This window comes from Oryctolagus cuniculus, chromosome 4, assembly GCF_051225735.1.
Source record: "Oryctolagus cuniculus isolate XC-2025 breed Fujian yellow rabbit chromosome 4, ASM5122573v1, whole genome shotgun sequence".
NCBI classification, from domain to species: Eukaryota; Metazoa; Chordata; class Mammalia; order Lagomorpha; family Leporidae; genus Oryctolagus; species Oryctolagus cuniculus.
The window spans coordinates 11,058,423-11,080,006 of record NC_142870.1 but is presented as its reverse complement, the minus strand read 5'-3'; the positions used below and the strand labels follow the sequence as shown (position 1 = coordinate 11,080,006).

The 21,584-nt window shown below is 50.5% G+C and overlaps 1 long non-coding RNA gene across 1 annotated transcript; it reads left to right on the top strand.

The window, feature by feature from the left end:
- Positions 1-676: 676 nt before the first annotated feature.
- LOC149126907 (uncharacterized) lies at positions 677-2,986 on the top strand. Its single transcript, XR_016233028.1, has 2 exons — positions 677-839; positions 1,818-2,986. It is a non-coding gene; the product is annotated as an uncharacterized LOC149126907 (long non-coding RNA).
- The last annotated feature ends 18,598 nt before the right edge of the window (positions 2,987-21,584 follow it).

Below are 21,584 nucleotides of genomic sequence, written 5' to 3'. Positions count from 1 at the left end.
CCCTGCCTGTTACCTGCATTTGGGGAGTGAACCAACAGATGGAAGGCCTTTCTGTCTGTCTCTGTTTCTTTCCTCTCTCTGCTTTTCAAATAAATAAAATAGAATACAAATCTTGAGTGTACACAAAGTGTACCAATCTGAAATGTACAGACGAATTTTTACACACATATGAGTGTGTGTGAACATATGTACGTAGTATACATGTAAGAATATACTCGCGATAAAGTCTAACTAAAAAACTGTTGTGGGCATTTGGGGAGTGAACCAGTGGATGGAAGATCTGTCTGTCTCTGTCTATCTCTGTGCAGTTTGGCCTTTTAAATAAGTAAAGGAAACGTTAAAAAAATAACATATGCAGGGAGACACACGTAGGTTCTTTGCAAATACTGTGTCATTTTATTAAGGGACTTGAGCATCTGTGGACTTGGCATGGAAGGAGCTTCTGGAACCAATGCTCCAAGCGTCCCAAGTCTTAACTGTATTTTGCTTATTGTCTGTCTCTTCTTGCTAGAATTTAAACCGCGCGAGGGGAAGGGTGCCTGTTTATTTTGTCATTTATTTTGCTGGGTGCCCAGCTCCTAGAACATTGCCGGCTGCAGGCTGTGCTCCTGAGGTCTTGAAATGCTTTGTGAGTTTCCAACAAGCCCTCCCCGCCCCCCTTTTCATTTTTCACCAGGCCCTGCAAATGATGCATAAAGCCCACAGAAGTCTCTCTGTAAGTACTGCGTTGAGGCAGTGTCGAAGGTAAAGGCTGGCAAAGTGGACGCGTGCTGAAAGACTGCTGATTGGTCGACTTCAGTTGGTCGACTTCAGTTGCTGATTGGTCGACTATTTACAAGGTATCTGATATTATAAGTGGAGGAGGGGTTGATTGTTGATTCAGTTACTCATCACTCACTGTCATTCCACAGATATTTGTCTGACATCCTTAGGAGATGAGATTTTTCTGCGCTGGTGATTAGCCTCGCTTGTCCTGCTGGGCCCTCTTGAAGGATTTTAGGGACCACAGCATCCTGCGATGTGGGTGTGGTTTTCCCGATTTCCAGGGAGTCACTTCCTGAGGTCAAGTGGCTGGTGAAAGCCAAGGGCAGGACGGAGCCGGGGCTGAATGGAGGGGCAGCCCCCGTGCGCTCAGCCTCTCCGTCCTCCCCACTGTGGGCTGCTCCCCGCGGGCTCCGGTGACCTCTGCCCACCTTCGCTCAGAGCCCTGTCGCCTCTCAGATTCCTGGTGTCCACGTGCCCATGGCCACCTGTCTCCGGAGGACTTGCATTTTTAAGCTATCTGTCACTAAGCAACAGGCAGCGAGCGCTCTGAGGACTTTTAGACCTAGCGAACAGGCTTGGCGGCTTGCGGTGAGGCAGGGACCCCAAAGGCCGGAAGACAGCGCGTGCAGGTGGCTCCAAAGCCGCCTACGCACCAGGCCCCGCATACAGGAATGGAAAAGGAGTCCCACTTTGGGCTACAGATTCTAGAAAGCTGCGAAGCGCTGGGGAAATCCATTTTGAGTAACACCTTTTATAGGAAAGGACAGAGATGGAAGTAGTTATTCATGGTGTGAGTTGTGTCGGTGGAGGCGGCAGGTCACTCACTGGAAGCGCGGATTAAGAGGTGCACAGCTCCCCTCCCGGGGTGGGGGGTGGGGTGGGGGCGGCACTGCTGATGGAATCAGGAGTTACTGCCTGAGCCCCTGCATCTTACAAGTGTAGACACGGGGGCCCATGGGGCCGGCGCTGTGGCGTAGGATTAGACAAATAACTTGTGTTACCAAACAGCACAGGTCTCAGTAGCTTGTTCTCTGTGTGCTTTCCCCTTCCAGTACCAAATCTCTTTCCCTGGAAAAGCCTTGGAAAAGCACCCGGAGGCAGCCTGCAATGATGCTCCAGCCACCCCCTTAGCGCATCACCTACCACATCCATTGTGCTGCAATCAACTGCTCAAGTCTCCCCCTTCCTCCATCCCCCCACCTCCCCTACCCTTGGATGGCAGGTTCCTGGTGACCCAAGGCCACGTGTATCCGTTTTTATGTCACCAGTGTCAAACTCCATGGCTAGACTGCAAAAGGAATTCAGTCAACGTGCAGCTGATAAACCAGTGGACTGCCAGGCAGAGTTTGGTGGAGGGAGACGGATGGAGGCTGACTTTGCAAAAGCAAAGTGTGTGGGACACACCCACACCAAGCGAGGAAATTCGATTCTTCTGGGCTTGTTTAACCCAGGGGACCTGTTTGCCTGGGCCCCAGAGGCAATGTTGAAGGGAACAAACAGTTCTTCTCACAGGTACCCTGCTGGCTTTGAATTCTTTTTTTTTTTTTTAACTTTTATTTAGTAAATATACATTTCCAAAGTACAGTTTATGGATTACAATGGCTCCCCCCCCCATAATTTCCCTCCCAACTGCACCCCTCCCATCTCCCACTCCCTCTCCCATTTCATTCACATCAAGGTTCATTTTCAATTATCTTTATATACAAAGATCGATTTAGTATATATTAAGTAAAGATTTCGTCAGTTTGCACCCACACAGAAACACAAAGTGTAAAATACTGTTTCAATACTAGTTATAGCATTACTTCACATTGGACAACACATTAAGGACAGATCCCACATGAGGAGTAAGTATACAGTGACTCCTGTTGTTGACTTAACAATTTGACACTCTTGTTTATGGCGTCAGTAATCTCCCTAGGCTCTAGCCATGAGTTGCCAAGGCTATGGAAGCCTTTTGAGTTCTCCAGGCTTTGAATTCTTATTCCCTTATCTGCTGTGGGATCATGGATTTTTTTAAAAAATGTATTTGTGCCTCAGTTTCTTCATCTTTAAAATGGTATGGTAGTAACAGCACCCACGTAAAGCTGCTGAGAGAATTAAATGAGATGGTATGTGTAAAAAACCTCTTGGTACACAGTATGTATCCTATATTATGTGAGAGGGCGCTTTAAAAAGTTTGTGGGAAAATGGAATAAAAAGTACTTTTTTTGCACCAAAATAACTTTGTTAATTCCACTTTCTGCGAACGTTTTGAAGTGCCGTTGTATATGCTTGACTATATACTGCTGCTCTGACGCGCCAGCCGATGATTCAGGCTGTGGAAAGGAGCCTGGACCGGGGGCTCGGGTTTCGCCTGGTGGGCACTGCGTGTGTGCAGGCTGAGCTGCTATGACTTAGAGACCTCCCAGTGCAGAGACTCTGCAGGATGGAAGCTGTTCCCTTCCAGTACGGACCTCCAGAGGTCAGCAGGTCAGGGCTGTTGGGTGAGATAAGTGTCTTTAACATATTCTCGCCATCTCTGTCCCCAGGGGACTGCTCCAGTTCTTGTCCCCTGCTTCCAGCAGAGGAAATGGGGAATGGGGAATAGGACGGGGGTGGGGCTGTCAATTATGCTATCAAGGCAATTATGCTATCAAGGCAAGATCAAGATGTGACCCTCATCATTTCCCCTCCTTTCCCAGTCACATGACTACACTCACTGCAAAGGAGGCTGGGAAATGTAGTCTCTAGCCAGATGGTCAGGTTGCAGGCACCAATGCTGTAACACGGGCCAAGTATCCCTTATCCAAAATACTTGGGACCAGAAGAGCTTCAGATTTTGGAATATTTGCATATATGTAATGAGTTATCTTGTAGAGGAGGTCCAAGTCTGAACACAAAGTTTGCTTGTTTCATTTATATCTTATAAACCTAGACTGAATGTAACTTTGTAGAATATTTAAAAGATCTGAGCATGAAACAAAGTCCGAATTCAAGAAGCTTTAGATGCTGGAGCCTTTGGGTTTTACATTTTTGAATCAGGGATGCTTTACCTGTACCACAAAAAGATAGAACAGAAACTGGGGGACCACCAGCAGCCCGCCGCGGCCACTCAGGAGCTAACGGGAGAGAGCGGGCAACAGTCACCTCCAAGAGGGCTCTTCGCCCAGTTCCCTCAGCAGCAAATGCATTGTATGAACCCAAAACTCCCCGAGACCCAGAAGGCAATTTAGGAAATGATTCAGGCTCCCTGGCTGACTCATGCACTGAACATCCTGGTTAGAAAAGTAGCCATACACCCATTTGGGGCTTGGGGTTTAGTTTATAATAATAATAATGACTTTGGCACCGCAAACTTCCTGAGGGTTAATGAATGACTAGCTTGGATTAATAGCCCAAATCACCGCTGAAGCCCAAATCACCTATCAATCCTTTCCAGCTTCATATTAATCTACAGGAAATTCTTTGTACACACAGCTATTACTGCTTCAATCTCACAAAATAAAAATGAATGGATGTTTCTCTGGAACTTGGAAAAAACTTGGTCACCATTGTGCAGGGTCACCATGCTCTTTTTTTTTTTCAGGCACATTTCCTGCGCTTTCTTTAGTTCTCTTTCTGGCTGCAATTTGCTATTTGCTGTAGTGGCAGCAACAGCAGCAGCGGCAGTGGCTGTTTTAATCCCCTTGCTATTTAGAGCGCACTTGGCAATGTTCTTTGTTCTTACATTTGTCTTCTCAGCTAGACCAGGAGCTCCATGAGGTCCGAGTCAAGCAGCAGGTCCCCAGCTCAGCGGTGCCTGGCTGCACCTGTCAGTCAGGAACTGCTTGGAAAATCAGACATAGTGGGACGACAGCAGAACTTCAAACCACTCATCTCAGTGCAGGGGACCCCTCAAAGCAAACACGGACATCTCGGCAGTTAGTTAAAGTTAAGATAATTCGTTTTCAACCCATAAACCTTTGATCAGAGTTTCCCACGATCATTCAACAGAGAGAGGCAAGGAAGTGGAAGCAGTTGTAGAAGACGCTATCCAAGCATCACGAAGAGAAATCATGTCTGTGCTCAAGCAAATGGCTCCTCTCATTGTCCTCAGGACTTTGCAGCATCTGGTCTCCAAGTTCTCTGCTAGTAGGCGGTGTTGAGAAAAATAAGTAGGTTTCCTTTGGCAAAGTCCCGAATCAGGGAATTGGAGTTTGTAGACGCCCCTATGACCTGCTATTTAAACTCCTGACTTCTTGTCCAGCACGGGTTGGCATCTGTGGAGGAGTTGCTAAGTGCAAGGTACAAGCCGTGAGCAAAGGTGTCACCAACACATCTGGTCACTGTGCCTCGGTGGGCCAAGCAGTGCCATGGTGTAGGCAGGACAATGTGGAGGTGGAGGACAGTCCCTTGGGCCATTAATAATATTTTACCTTGATTCCCAAGTGAGCATCCTGACAACATCTCCTAATTAGAACGTCAGACTTGGGTCCCAGCTATAGAGAATCCCTGGCAACAGTAGAGGTGTTGGTGACTTTGCACAGGTGCAGAGTGAGTTAAAGCAACAGAAGCCCAAGTAGGCACAGAGAGGGAGTTAAGGGAGGAATAGGATTAAGGGCTTAGAAAATGCTTGTTTCCTTCTGTTGTTCTTAGGAGAGCTGATAAGAGGGCTTTAGAGCTTTGGGGGAGAGGCTTGGAAAAGAAGGAGGGAGTCTAATTCACTAGAGGGGCCTTGCCAACATCCATTTCCCAGGCTGGTTAGACGGCATGTTTGCCTAAGAAGTTCAAGGTGCCAAAAACAGAAAGGAGGGCTCCATAACATCGAGCTGTGGCGTTCTCTCACCTCTGGCTGGGGGGGTCTTTGCTTTTGTTTTTCTATTTTAGACCAAGGACGTGAAGTGCGTGGTGAACTTTTGGATGCTACAAGGACATCGTGGCCAAGCAGCAACTAACCAGATGCGTACTTCTACGTAAATATATAGGTTATTAAAGATCCATGAGGTCAATGTTTCTCCATCGAAGGGAGTAGATTTCAGTGCGGTTTTCCTGTGTAGAAAAGCGTTGACTAGCTCAGTAGCAACAGAATTTCAGAGTAAGTTGCTTTCTCAGATGGAGGAAGGATGGCTACTTGCAGATCTTCCGTGGAGCGCTTCCTTGAAGAGAAGCTTCCCTCACCCTTTCCATTAGCGGTGACCCATCAAATCACACACAGACCTAACAGCCATCTGGGACCTCCTGGGTCTCAGAGTCTTTGATATGTTAAATGAGGTTCCTTTCCAGTCCTGCATTTCAGGGTCTTCAGCGGAGCTAAAAACAGGGAAAGTTCAACACACGCCAGGTGAGCAGTGCCTCGGAGATGGAGGCTGGCTCAACAATGACCCAGATCTACGAGTGATGGGCTTGCTCCAGGTCTCCTTCAGGAAATGCAGCCACTTCACGTTGGCCTTGACGTCCTGAGCCCTGCCTTACATCCATTCTATCCCGACATTTAGTGTGGGCTCTGTGTTCACCTGCTTCGCGATACTTTAGCTAAAATGACGGAGAGGAGTTTCTTGGGAAGAAGAAGTCTATTTCATTTTACAGTTTGGGGTTTTACAGGATTGGGCAAGCCCCACCATTCAGCATCTGGTGGGGGCTGGTTACGGCAGGTGCAGAGGCAAGGGTCACCTTGTGAACCAGGAAGGAGAGGGAGAACCGAGGCTGACCCTGAGCTGACACACTCCAACCTCTTAGGGAATCACCCTCCAAGGGCACGCCCCCAATGACCCAAAGACTTCCCACTGGCTCCACATCATTAAGTCAAGTCTCTACCCCTAGTCAATCAACCATTAAGACATTAAAAGGCTGTATGAGTCTTGGAGAGACAAGTCCTATTCCACCCATAAAGGCTCACAGAGGAACTGCCTCCTATTTCCCGAACCTTTCTGTAGGTCTCTTACTTTAGGTTGGCACATCGATGGAGCAAGACCATCACTCTCTATTGCACAATTGCCGTGTGACTAGTGGAAACGGCACAAGATGGCGCTTAATGGTATCTTTTCTAATTCACTGGTTCGGGTCAATTTTGTATTTGGTGTTTGTGTTAGTCCATTTCCTGTTGCTCCAACAAAATGCCTGAGGCTGGCTAACTTCATACAAGTAGCTCAGGAGTCTGGTGGCTGCAGGGACAGCACAGCTTGGTGCCAGAGTCTTGGGCAGGGTCCTAGCTGTGTCACAGCATAACAGAGAGGCCAAAGGGATCACAGGGAGAGACGAGAAGCCAGGGAGACTCAGAGGAAGTGCCGGCACCTTCATAGCAACCCACTCTTGCAAGAATGTTCCAGGGTTCCTAGAGAACTACATTACTCTGTTCCAAGGGCAGTGCCTCCAGTACACCCAACCACCTTTCACTAAGTCCCACCTCTTAAAGGTCCCACTACCTTGATACTGCTCTTCTGAGGACCAAGCTTCCAGCACACGAACCTTTGGGGAACACACTAACTACATCCAGACCATAGCAGGGTTATGAGTGTTTGAGGGATAAATACAATTGAATGGCACGTTTTCTTTCTCAAACTTCTCTCTCTTCCCAGAAACACACACACACACACACACACACACACTTACATGCATGATTATCTGTTTCCCAAGTATTACAGCTTAAATTGCTGCAGAGTCCAGGGGGAGCAGGTATAACAGAAACAAAGATGTGCGACAAGATCAAACGGCCAGAGTGAGTATCCCGGCTCCTCCTCCCTGCTGGGTGACTTGAAGCAAGTCATTGAACCTCTATGTTTGTTTATTTTGTGAATTTCCTATTGCTGCTGTAATGTGTTACAACAAACCTGTTGACTTAAAACAAAATGCATTTATTTTCTTAGCATTCTGGAGGTCACGTCATTGGCAGGACCGAGGTCCCTCTGAGGTTTCCCGGGGAGAATCCCTTTCCTTGCACTCTCTACTGTCCAATGCTTGGTTGGTGGCCCTTTCCTCCATCTGCAAAGCCAGCAGCATGGCACAGTGCTTCTTTGACATCTTTCCTATTAAAGCTACCTCTGCACACTCCCCACATCTTAAAAAAAAAAAGATTTAGGGGACCGGCTCTGTGGCACAGTAGGCTAAACCTCTGCCCGCAGCGCTGGAATCCCATATGGGTATCGGTTCGTGGCTGCTCTTCTTCTGATCCAGCACTCTGTTTATGGCCTGGGAAGCAGTGGAAGATGACCCAGGTTCTTGGGCCCCTGCACCCATGTGGTAGACCCGGAAGAAGCTCCTGGCTTTGGATTGGCTCAGATCCTGACATTGTGGCCATTTGGGGAGTGAAACAGCAGATGGAAGACCTTTCTTTCCATCTGTCTTTCTGTCTGTTTGTAATTCTGCCTCTCACATAAATACATTTGAGAGAGAGAATTACAGAGAAAAGGGGGTGGGGGAGACAGAGAAAGAGATCTTCCATCTGCTGGTTCACTCCCCAAATGGCCACAATAACTGGGGCTGGGCCAGGCTGAAGTCAGGAACCAGGAGCTTCTTCCAGGTCTCCAGAGGTCCAAGAACGTGGGCTATCTCTTCCTGTCTTCCTAGGCACATCAGTAGGGAGCTGGAGTGGAAGTGGAGCAGCCAGGGCTGAGACAGGTGCCTATATGGGATGCGGCATTGTAGGTGGAGATTTACCCCACCATACCACAACTCTGGTCACAGGCACCTCTCTTAGAAGAACATTCATGGCTGCATCGAGAGCCACGCTGATAATGCAAAATGATGTTTTCATCTCAGCATGCTTGACTTAAACACATTTGCAAAGTCTCCTTTGCCAGTGAGGGTCATAGTCACAGGTTCTAGGGATCAGGGACATCTCTGAAGGCCATTATTCTGCCTACCACACTCATCTACTGAGTACAGCTAGTCAGTCCTATCTTACAGGACAAAGGACTTTGAAAAGACAATGCGTGAAAATGCATGGAGTTGGAGTCAGACCACGTGACTGGGTCTGAAAGAGGGGAGATCTGACCTCCACCGGCCAGCGTATCAGTGAATTAGTCAGATTTTCACCAGTGTGACTAACAGTGGAGAGGGGCTCCTTGGGAAAGGAGCTGGTGGCTTGTAGCTTTGGAAGTTCACAGTCCATGATCAGATGGCCCCACTAGCCTGGCATTTGATGGGAACAGTAGACGCCAGAACACGTGCAGAGAGAGGATGACACAGTGCACCAGGAAGCAGAGACAGAGAGAGCAGCTGGGCCTGACTCCACTTTCAGAACAGCCCTCTGGTGAGAATTACCTCCCAAGGGCACGCCCTCAGTGACCCACAGGCCTCTCTTCGGGCTCACCTCCTTAACCACATAACTGCAGCAAGTCCTCATCCTTTCTTAGTTGGGCCTTGCTGGGGCCAAGCCATTAACACATGGGCCTTCCGTTTCTGCAGTGTCTAGAAGTAGCAGGTGAAACAGAATGAACAATGTAGGACTTAGAACCAGCCCCAGAAGGTCACTTCCAGCTCCACTCACCTGCTGGGGGCTCGAAGCACGTCATTGCGACAAAGCCCCTGAGGCAACCTAACTCATAAAGGAAAGAGGTTTGTTTCAGCTCGCAGTGCCAGAGGTTCCCAGTCCAAAACCAGGTTTGGCCTCTGGTGATAGTGTCATGCTGGCAGAGTCCCAGGGGGCACAGGGCCATCATGCAGGAAGAGACAGGGAGTATGTGCTTCTGTCTTTGTCTATGAGGTGTCTTATAAAGCTGGCAGGATTCAGTCATGGGGGCTCCATCTTAACCACTCGATCCAACCCAGCCACCTCCCAACACCGTGATTCCCAGAATTCTACCTTAAATTCTCTTTATCCCAGGGGCCAGAGCTGTGGTTCAGCAGGTTAAGCCATCACCTGCAGTGCCAGGATCTTTTTTTTTTTTTTTAAGATTTATTTATTTGAAAGTCAGAATTACAGAGAGAGAAGGAGAAGCAGAGACAGAGACAGAGATAGAGAGAGAGGTCTTCTATCTGTTGGTTCACTCTCCAGATGGCTGCAATGGCCAGGGCTGTGCTGATCCGAAGCCAGGAGCCAGGAGCTTCCTCCCGGTCTCCCACATGAGTGCAGGGGCCCAAGCACTTGGGCCATCCTCTACTGCCTTCCCAGGCCACAGTAGAGAGCTGGATGAGAAGAGGAACAGCTGGGACCTGAACCAGAGCCATATGGGATGCCAGCACTGCAGGCGACAGCTGTACCCACTACGCCACAGTGCCGACCCCGGATCTTTTTTTTTTTTTTTTTTTTTTTAAGGTAAGTTTAGAGGCCAGCATTGTGGCACAGTGGGTTAGGCTGCAACCTGCGACCCAGGTGTCCCATATGAGCCCAGGTTCAGGTCCCACCTGCTCCACTTCCAATCCAGCTCCCTGCTAATGCACCTGGGAAAGCAGCAAGGGGTAACCCCAGTTGTTTGGGCCCTTGTCACCTACATGAAATTGGAAACTGGGAACTCAACTAAGGTCTTGCACATGGGTGACAGGAACCCAACCACCTGAGCTGTCGCCACTGCCTCTGGGGTCTGCATCAGCAGGAAGCTGGAATTGGGAGCTGGAGCTGAGACAGAATCCCAAGGATACGGGAATCTTAATTGGCATCTTAATCTCTAGCTAAGTGACACTCTTTCTTTTTTAGAAAGCTTTTATTTAATAAATATAAATTTCATAGGTACAGTTTTGGATCATAGCAGTTCTTCCCCCCATACCCGCCCCCTCAAACCATCCCACCTCCTACTCCCTCTCCTATCCCATTCTTCATTAAGATTCATAAAATGATACTCTTTAGAGTTTCCAGTTCTTTGTTAAACATTTTTAATGTGTTGATTGTTTCTTCAAATGCAGTATTCGGAACTGATGTAGTCTGTGAGCAGGAATTCAGATACCTGAAATCCTTGTCAGTTTTTTTCTTTTGTCCATTGGCTGCCACTCATGGTGTCATTTTTTCTTGTACCACTGGTTGTTTTTGATTAAGTTCAACTTGTTATCTCTGGATATGCCCAGAGGTATACCACATGGGTGTGCTGTTACCCAGGGAGCCACCATTGTCTTCCTCTCCTGCCCTCCTGACTCTCAAGGAGAGGCCCTCGCTATTGGCAGAACCATGTGGTTTCACTCATTTTTGCCTCCAATGCAGGCTGCCTTCAGCTAAGTCATGGCTACTTACTCAGGTCATCAACACCACTCTTGCTCGTGGCACCAGAGCCCTAAGGACTTCCCAGGCCGCAGGAGTGACTCTGTATCCCTGAGGGCCTTAGAAATGGAAGTTGTACAACCATCCAGGCAAAAGGGAAGGGTAGAGGGGCTGGCACTGTGGCACAGGGGCTCAGCCTCCACCTGTGCTGCCTATATGGGTGCTGGTTTGTGTCCCGGCTGCTCCTCTTCCAATCCAGCTCTCTGCTAGGGCCTGGGAAAGCAGTGGAAGATGGCCCAAGTCCTTGGGCCCCTGCACCCACATGGGACACCCAGAAGAAGCTCCTGGCTCCTGGCTTCGGTTCAGGTCAGCTCCGGCCGTTGTGGTCATTTGAGGCGTGAACCAGTGGATGGAAGACCTTTCTCTCTGGCTCTCCCTCTCTTCATCTGTAACTCAGCCTCTCAAGTAAATAAATAAAATCTTAAACAATAGTGAAGGGTGGGGTTGGAGGGGGTGGGTGGCAGCAGCAGCAGTCACCTGTGGCAGTGGAAGGCACTAAGCTGCCAGGACGTAGATTTTTGTACTGGGGAGAAATCAAGCTCTTGCATTTTCTCTTGCAGTCTCCATGGCCGCCTCCTGTGGGACAACTTCTGGCCGCAGAAGTCGGAGTCCATCGTAAATCTGGCAGCCCTGCCTCTTTGATGACAGCAGCTTTTATTCTGTAGGGGGTGGCTAAGCGTGCTGGCCTCATGTTCCCTCCCTTCAAGCACTCCCCAAAGGCTGCTTGGTCTTCCATGAAGATCAGACTCCATGCACGCTCTTCCAGACCTGCGGGAGCAAGGGAAGGGGTGTGGGGTGGGGGGTGGCAGGGTGGAGCTGGGGAGAGCTACAGCCTTGCCTTTATAAGTCACCAGTGCTAACACACACACACACACACACACACACACACACATCATCTATTTTTGGCCTAAGCGCCTTCAGGCCCTTCTTCAGAAAACCACATGAACTCTTTCGGGTCCCTCGTTGCACTTGGTAACTTTCCTATAGTCACGCACTGAAAGTCCCTGCGGCCGTCCCTCCCTCTGAGCTCGTGGTGCCCAGAGCCCGCCCGCCTGCTTTCTGTTGCACCTCCATGCGCCGTGAGTCAGCGGGGGACTTGTGGGGAGGGCTGGGAGGCCCCGCAGCACCGCCCACCCAGCCCCTGGACCGGCTCCCGGAACAGGTTCATCCCAGTGCCCTTCCCTTGAGACCCCGGCTTGGCCTCTGTGAAGTGGGAGTCTGTTCTGTTTGTATTGAGAGGATAGAACTCTGTCGTTTTGATATCTGAATGCCTGAGAAATGACATCTTACAATCTCATGAAAAAACACAACAACTTGTCACGATGAATAATGTTACTGTGAATAACAGTTTTGAGTTCAAACTCCTTATTCCAAGAATGAGTACATTTCCCCATTCTTTTGCCTTCCCTCTCCTCCCCCACCACATTTAGACTTGACACGACATGATTCATTGCGGTTTTACTCCTGGATAGAGTTGTTTTTCTACTGCTACCGCATTGCCAACGGAAGGCAGGGTGGAAGACAAACCTGATCAATTTAGCAGTTTGAGATCAATTCAAAGCTTTGGAAATCTTGATGAGAGAATGAACTGCAACTTTGTGCAGTTGCTACAATGTTCCAGTAGGAAGGGAGTCATGGGGAGTGAGCCTGGTTCTTTTACTGGACAGAAAAAAAAAAAACCTGGGGCTTGGAGAGGGACAGTGGCTTTCCCAAGGTCACACTGTGAGTGGTGGCACTGGTCACCTGAGTGTCCTGACCTCATCAGTCCAGGTGTCTGGGCCCCAGACCAGCAGCCTTACCAGTGGTGGAGGAAAACAGACACAGGGAGTCTGTTTGAATTTTTAAATCATGCCACTCACTGCACCTGCACTGAGTGTTGCTGCACACCCATTGTTCTGCATTTTCAAACTATTGCCTCTAGGAGCTCTCGGTATTTACGGCTGCAATCCCATTATTTGCCAACTCAGATTCGGGGGGGTGGGCAGGCCTCCTGCAGCAGGTGCCGTGGTGGTGGAGAAAGAGTGTCAGTCAGCGGGCCAGAGTGGCTGAGCTGAGGGAGACCAAGGAGGATGGCAGGAAGTGAGGTCGGAGATGTGGGCGGGGCCAGCTCATGTAGGGGTGCAGAACACATGGAAGGAGGTGGATTTTTTTTTTTTAATGGTGGCAAACTACACAATTTAGGCTGCCTTCTGCTAAGTCATAGCTACTTAGGCGGATAACCAACACTGTTCTTGTTCATGGTGCCAGAGCCCTACACTGACACCTCACCCTCGTGTGAATGTGCGACCGTGTCAAGTACACACACATTGTGGACTTTAGAAAACCTCGCTTCATCTCACAAAACTGAAACTCTGTACCCTGCTTCCTCCTCCCCCTGGTCCCTGGCTGCCACTATGTTTCTTTCTGTCTCTATAAATTTGACTACAATAGTTCCCTCACTTAAGTGCAAGCATATAGGACAAGGGTACTTCAAGAAGTTCCCGGAAGATGGAATTTAAAGGTTAGTTTATTTGGTACAAAAAAATTCTCACATCCATGCATATGAGAAGTTTTCAAAGAGTTTGCTGAAAATGCATATCGTGGAAAAACTATGCAAGGTTTATTTCACTTAGCCTAAGTCCTCAAGGTCTGTCCGTGCTATAGGATGTGTTAGGTTTCCCTTCCTTTTTAATGATTAAATACTATTCCATTGCACGCTTCTACTGTCTTTTGTCATCTGTGGGAGGACACGGGTTGTTTCCACATTTTGAGTATTGTAAATAATGCAGCTATGAATAGGACCCTGCTTTTCATTCTTTGGGGCTTACACCCAGAAGCAGAATTAAGTGGTAATTCTATTTTTACTTTTTTGAGCAACCGCTGTACTGTTTCCCACTCTACCACCATGTTGCGTCCCCTCCAGAGGTGCACAGGGGTTCCGATCTCCCCACCTACTCATCAATGCTTGCTGTTTTCTGTTTGCTTGTTGGTGGCCTTGCTACTGGGGGTGAGGAGCTATTTCATGGTGGTTTTCCTGTGCACGAGTTAGATTTGTTCTAAGGGTAGTGGACAGCACGTAGAGGACTAAAGGTAGTCTTGGGAGTATGTCCTGACTTGCAGGAATCCTGTTGACGGCCTTGTGGAGAACAGATAGTGGGAGATTGGAGACCAGTTGGGAGGTTTCCGTAGCTTGGATGAGGCCGAGAGGGGTGGAGGTCAGAAGACATCAAACCTGTGTATAATTGGAAGATCAGTTGACAGATGTTGCTGATGAATTGGATGTGGAATATAGAAAAAGAGGAGTCAAAGATACTTTTTTTTTGGTCTTATAGGGAAAGTTAACCCATTAACTGAGATGGAAACCATAGGGAGAGGATAGGTTGCAGGTGGTGCTGTAGTTTGGCTGTTGAATGTCCCCCAAAGGCCCATGTGTCAAAGGTTTGGACCCCAAAAGTCTTTGCAAATAGCATTAAAGGAAGTAAGCTTAGTCCAATTATGGTACTTAGAGATGCGCCTCACTGGGAGTTGCCCATGGAAGATCGGTATCTCCAGAGGGCTGGTTATCAAAGCTGAGTCAGCCCAGCCACTGGCTCTGCTTCCTGGCTTGTCATGTGACGCCCTACACGTTCGCTTTGCTCAATAGATGCCAAAGCAATGGGCCACCTGCACGTGGGCTGGACCTTCAACACTGCGAGATAAGCAGAACTTCTCTTTATTTAGTTGCCTTAGGTATTCCATTGTAGAGATGAGAAGCTGACTAATATGGAAAACAAAAGTGGCATTTAGAAGATGTCGCATTTGAAAAACCTCATGCATATTAGATATCCAAGTAGACATGGATGGAGGCATTTGAAACTCAGAGGAGAAGCCTGGGCTGGATACAGGAACTTGTGGATTATATATTCAGTATTTATCATCAAAGGGACCCGTGGGCAATTGCCTAGGGCAGGGGTCAGCACACTGTGAACCTGCTAGTGAACTGAGCCTGCTGCCTGTTTCTGCATTCCCCAGCAAGCTAAGAATGATTTTGAACACTTTTGAAGGTTTGTAAATTTTTAAAAAGAATTGTATTTTGTGACACATAAACATTATGTGAAATTCAAATTTCAGTGTCCACAAATAAAGTTTTATTGGAACAGTTACACTTGTTCCTTTAAGTCATCACACTCATGCTACAACAGCAGAGTTGAGCAGTTGTGATAGAGAAGTGAGAAGACACTCTGCAGAAGGTGTTTGCTGAGACCTTGGCCTTGGCCGTGAGTCTGTGAGGGAAGACAGAGAAGAGGTGCGGGACTGAAGGCAGGCCAGGCTCTAATCTCTGCCTGTGTTGTCCCATTACTTCACCCCTGTGTCGCTGCGCCGAAATATCCCTCTTCATATAAGGATATTGGTCTTTGGATAAATTCCTGCCCTACTCAAGTATGACTTCATCTTAATGCAATGACCTTGGCAAAGACCCCTTTTCCAAATAAGATCACATTTATGGGTACCTGGGTGCTATGGCTGAATGCTAAATGTGCCCTGTAGGCCCAAGTGTTAAAGGCATGGTCCTCAGGGTGGTACTGTTGGGAAAAGGCAGAACTATTAGAGGATGGGTCTTGTGGGAGGTCCTTGGCAATTAAGGGCGTGCCCCGGGAGGGTCCTTCTCATGAAAGGATGGTTATAAAAGCCCGAGTTTGGGCCCAGCCACTGTCTCTCTGCTTCCTGGCTTGAGATGTGACCACTTGCTCCAACACATGCTCCAACCAACACTTTCCGCTGTCCTCACCAGAGGTCAAACACAATGACTGCTTGACCTTGGACTTGAACCTCAAAACCTATGAGCTAAACCAACTTCCCTTTCTAAAGGCAGGTATTTCATTATAGTGATTGAAAAAAAGTTGACCAGCACACCAGGACTTGAATCTATCTTTTTCAGGAACAAGTCTATGCATCACATCTAAATACGCAGATTGTACACAGGTCAGTCTAACAGTACTTAGGTTCTAGAAACGTTTTCGAAAAGACTAGATTGAGTGACTAATCTTAGAGAAAGGGAGAAAGAAAGGGAAATAGAGAATCCCTAGCATTGGTTTCAAGACCCTGCATAGTACTTTAATGTCCTCACCGCTCCCTACTGCCTGGAGTGGGTTAGCTGCCTCCCTGGGGGCAGAATTGGAGACAGGATACCCCAGCCTCTCTGATGTCACTACTGAGCTCAGGCAACCCACTGTGGAGTTTCATGGGTGCAGGCTGAGCTGCTATGCAGGGAGCTGCTGGTGGGTGACGCAGGCTGGAGGCAGCTACCCTGAGGCCACGGGCCCTGTCCTCATGACCCAGTGTCTCAGTGTCCTCCTCTGTAGGGAAGAAATGACCAGGCTCAGCCCCTCTCACTGCGTAACAGCAAAGAGCTGGGGTGACAAGTGGGGTCTTTCAAAAGGCAAGCCCTCTGCAAAGCTGAAGGTTGTCATCGCACAGCGACTTGGTGGCGCTCATGAGGGATTGGGCTCCCACCTTCGCACCAAATCCGAATCATAGAATGGCTAAACATTTTAATCTACTGTGGATAAAATTTCTTTTTGGTAAATCAGTTTGTCAACTTAGGAAGGAAGCAAGTTGCTGGATAGTTGGATAGTTTTTTTTGGGTCTTTTTAAGAAACCTTTTTAACCACTTCAGTGTGTATAAATGGGTGGCACGAAGTACATTCTAATTCTAGAACTTTCCATCACTCCAAGTAGCATATCCACACCCACCAAGTAGCACTCTCCCTTTTTCCACACACCCTCCCCAGCCTCCGGCGACCACCAATCTGCTCGGTGTCCCTACAATCTGCCTGTTCTGCACTGTTCACCATGTGACGGTTAGTGTCAGACTTCTTGCACTTAGCGCCATGTCTGCAAGTTTCATCCATGTTGGAGCCGATATCGGTACTTCATTCTTTTTTTGTGGCAGAATAATATTCCACTGCAGGGATGTGCCGGACTGTGTTTATTCATTCATTCATGGGCGTTTGGGTTGTTTCTACCTTTCGGCTGTTGTGAGTAGTGCTGCTTTGAACATTCCTGGGTACCTTTTTTTGTTTGAACACCTGCTTTCAGTTCTCTTGGGTATATGCCCCAGGGGCGGAATTGCTGGGTCGCATGGTAATTCTGTGTTTGTAACTTCTAACAAACTGCCAGGCTGTTTTCCACGGTGGCTGCATCATTTTGCATTGCCATCAGCCATGTGTGAAGGTTTCTCCTGGGTAATGTTTTATTTAACACTTGGCTTACGAAAGACCAGAACTTCTGCACCTGGCCAGCGAGTCCTGGGCCAGCCAAGTAGGTGCTTGCTCTTTGTCTCTCCCACTGTGACCAGAGGCCCCAGGAGCGGTTGGTGGCTCACCCACTCCGATGCCCTCCGTGAGTTCGCAGGTCACCCTGAATACGCTTGCAGGCCAACCTTTCGGAGCCACAGTGCTTACCCTGGCGTGAGGACAGAGGGTGCAGCTGACTGCAATCTCTCAGGCAGCCATGAAGGTGGAGGACAGCTCTGGGCAGCTGGCTTCCTGCAACTGGTTTGAATCAAGTCTTCCTCACCACCTTCTGCCTGGCCCTGCTGGCCGGGGGGTTGTGTCTGGATGGTGGGGTGTCTATTTGCTCCTAGCTACGTCTTCCAGCAACTTCTCACCCCACTGGAACAGCCTGCTGGTGCTGCTGAGTTCTCCCTGGTCTGAGACACCTCTGCCAGCCTCCTTGCTACTCCACAGCCCTTGTTCTCCCAGCACGCACTGGGCTGCCCCTGACAGCTCTCTGTGCTTCTCATGGAACATTCCATGGTCTCTTTGGGGAGAAGGAAAAGCATCTCAGTTTACATTCAGATCCACGGCCAGGGACTCATAACTCACAGCGTAATCCACAGTTGCTGGTTGATATGCAACCCACCAGATGGAACAGACACAATTACCCGAGTAGATGCGTCATTAACCCAGCGTTATGGAGCGATGGAAGGAAGGAGGGCTCACAGGACCCCCAGCGTGCTGGCGTGACCGTGAGCACCTGTGCCTGTCTCCTCCCCTCCTTCACAGGGACCATGCCCGGGCCCCCTCTCTCTCGTGGCAGAGCCGAATGGGGGTGTTCTTGTGTTTCTTCCCATAGTCGCTGTGGATGGCCAAACACGCCCACTGCCCTTCACGGGGGCTGTCCTCTGAGGCATGCCAGCCGTTCTGGAAGCGGATCCCGGCCGGTCCCAGCTCTGGGATGGGTGCCCGCCCTGGGAGGAGACTGAGGGGACAGTCGCATGTCAGGAATCATCATCCCCAGCCCGGGGAATGTAGCGAGAGGCTGCTTCTGGCGCCTGGCGCATTCCATTTTTGGTTTTTAGTGCTTCACAAGCTATTACAGGAAACGATGTTTTCAAAAACAACGTTGTCCCTGGCCCGGTGGCACCAGGTCATTCCATGCATGCCGTCCCCAAGGGTTGGGGGAAGGCCCGAAAATATGCAGGCCCATGAGCGAGCTGCTTGGCACCTGACGCCGCATAATTCCCGCAGCTCCTGGCCTGGTGTTCCGGCGAGGGCCTGGTTCTGTGGTTAGGAACCAGCCCCCGAGGCCTGAGTTTTGGCTACCCCCACCTTCCCCTATCCCATGGGGTCTGTGTGGGCTCATGATCCCAAAGGCAAGGGGACACATCCTGGTGCCCACCCGGAGCCCAAGAAAGCACCCCTTGGTTTTGGTGTGCGCTCTGCTCCCCAGGTGAAAGCAGAGGCCTGGGGGGGGGGGCCCAGTGTCTTAGACCAGCCTGGGCAGCCGAAGGCCACACAGCGGGAAGGTCAGTGTCACCCCCCCCCCCAGTCCTCTGTCGGCTCCTCTCGCGGGGTTTTCACTCTGTCAGCCGACAAAGGAGAAAGACTTCTGCTTTTTGTGCACAGCCTGGACCTGGGGGTTTGGCTGAGAAAATGCAGCCCCCCCCCCGCCGTGTTCTCCAGGTGGGCGCTGGGGGCGGGTGGGGCAGGAGAGGCCCTGCCGAGGGTCCCTGGAGGACCCAAGCCCTCCTCTCTGCCCGCTCTTGGCCGCCCTGCAGACAGGCAGGAAGGCAGCCAGGCAGCGGCGGGGCCTGGGGCGCCCTGGGCCGAGGCGGGGGCGGGGAAGTGGCCGAGGGAAGCTCTGGCCGCCTCACTGCCCAGCACCCCCTCCCTCCTCACCTCCAAACACACGCCCACGCGCCACAAGGCCCACGCCACACCATGTCCCACACACCATATACTGTACCACACCCACCAACCACACCCACCACAGGTCCACACCACACCATATCCCATACATCCCACAGCACAGACCACACATGCCACATGTCCCACACCACACACGCCCACACCACACATCCCATACCACACATGCCACACACCACACCACCACACCATATACCACACCACACATACCACATGTCCCACATCACCCCGCACACACCGCAATGCCACACATCCCACACATCCCACACCACAGACCACACATGCCACATGTCCCATACCACGGCACACACCACACGCCACACCATATACCGCACCACACACCATACACACCACACCACGCACACCCCACACACCCCACACCACACACACCACACGTCCCACACCACACACAACACACAACACACATCCCATACCATACCACATACCACAATCCTACACCACACCACACACATCACACATGGCACACACCCTACACATCCCACACCATACTTCCCATCCCACACCACACCACACACATCACACATGGCACACACCCTACACATCCCACACCACACTTCCCATCCCACAGCACACACCACACATACCATACGTCCCACACCACCCTGCACACACCACACACGTCCCATCCCATACCACACACCACACACACCAGACATCCCACACCACACACACATCACATGTGGCACACACCCCACCTATCCCACACCGTGTACCACACGTACCATATACCCTGTATGCTTTACACCCCACACATCATTCACCCCACATATCTCACACCTTACCCATAGCCTACACATCCCACACATCACACACCCTGTGGACCCCACGGGCCCACATACCCAAAACCCCAAATACTCCATACCCTGCGTAATCCACACACCTCACGCACTGCTGTGCACACATACCCCCCAGCACACGCTCTCTAGCTCCACATAAGCCCCACGCACATCCCCACACGGTGCACCTCCCCCCCAGCCTGCAGGGTGGTCCCGGCAGCTGCTCAGGGGAGCGCCAGGCCCTGGGGGAAGCAGGCTGGCCTCCCAGGATTCCTGGGAGCAGCATTTCCCATGATTCCCCTCACCAGTCACCACCTGCCTGTCTGGCAAATACGGAGACTCCTGCGGTGGGGTTTCCGCCGGCCTCGCCTGCTAACGCTGCTGTAACAAAGTGCCACTGACTGAGCGGTGACAGCAGCCGGTGTCGATGGTCCCTCGGTTCTGTGAGGCCACAGACCGAGATAAGGGTTCAGTGGGACCAGCCCCTCCCTTTCCTACCTTCCGGCAGGTTCTGGCGAGCCTTGGGCTTCCTGGGGTCGTACACTCATCACCCGAATTCTGCCAGCATCTTCAGGTGTACTTCTCAGTGTGTGCGTATGTGGGTCCAGACGGCCCCTTTCCCAAGGACACCGATCACTCTGGGTTAGGGGCCCCACCACTCTCCTGCATGACCTCGTCTTCACCCACGACTGCGGGGAACCCTGCTTCCAAATAAGGTCGCATCCTCGGGGACTGCGGGGCTGGAGCATCAGCGGACGAACCCGTGGGGAAGATGCTGGTCACGGCCCCTGTGTTCGGGTTCCCCGGTGCTGGGCTCACTGCCTACGGGGGCTCTGGACTCGGGTCACGACGTGGGGCTTCTTGATTACACACCTGGGCTCTGAGCAGCCAGGTGCTCAGTGGTCCAGAGAAGGCAAAGGGGAGCGAGACCTGTCCCCGGCCCTCGGGAGCCGCAGGGGCCACTACAAGACCTGGCACCTGCGTGCCTGTGACCCTTTCCAGCCTCACCACCGACAGCCTCGAGAGGCAGATGGGCAGGAGTCCTGAATTCACAGCCAGCAGGAAGGAGCCTGTGCTGACTCTTTCGGGCAAAAAGCCTGCCCTTAGCCAGAAGGGGGACAGGGTCCTCGGAACCTGGGCGCGCACCTCTTGGGTGGGAGAAGCAGGCACACGGGGCTGGGGTGTCCCTGGAGGCAGGCCCTGGAGACCTGGTGAAGGGGGTGACACCTAGGGGAGGAGGGGCCTTTCCTGTGTTTTTATTTTTTTTTTTAATTTTTTGCTGGCACTGGATATTCATACTTTTTTGCTGGCACTCGATAATCATCCATATTTTTGGGTTACCAGCCGATGTTTCGATACATGTAGACTTTGTATATTGATCAAGCCCAAGTGCCTAGCATACCCATCACCTTATGCATTTTTCATGTCTTTGTGCGAAAAGCTCCTGTAACCACTGTTCTATTTACTTCCATAGGTCAGCTTTTTTCTTGGCATCCACCTATGAGTGAGGTCATGAGGTGTCTGTCTATCGGGTTTTCATTCTCTCCCCTGCCCGAGTACCACTCCACGGCGTGGTTACACCACATTCTCTTCATCCACTCGTCCGTTGCGGGGCGTTCAAGTCTATTCCATGCTGTGGCTATGCAAACAGCGCGGGCATGAAGGTGAGTACCCTCACACGGCTGCCAACTCAAATGTCCTTGCGTG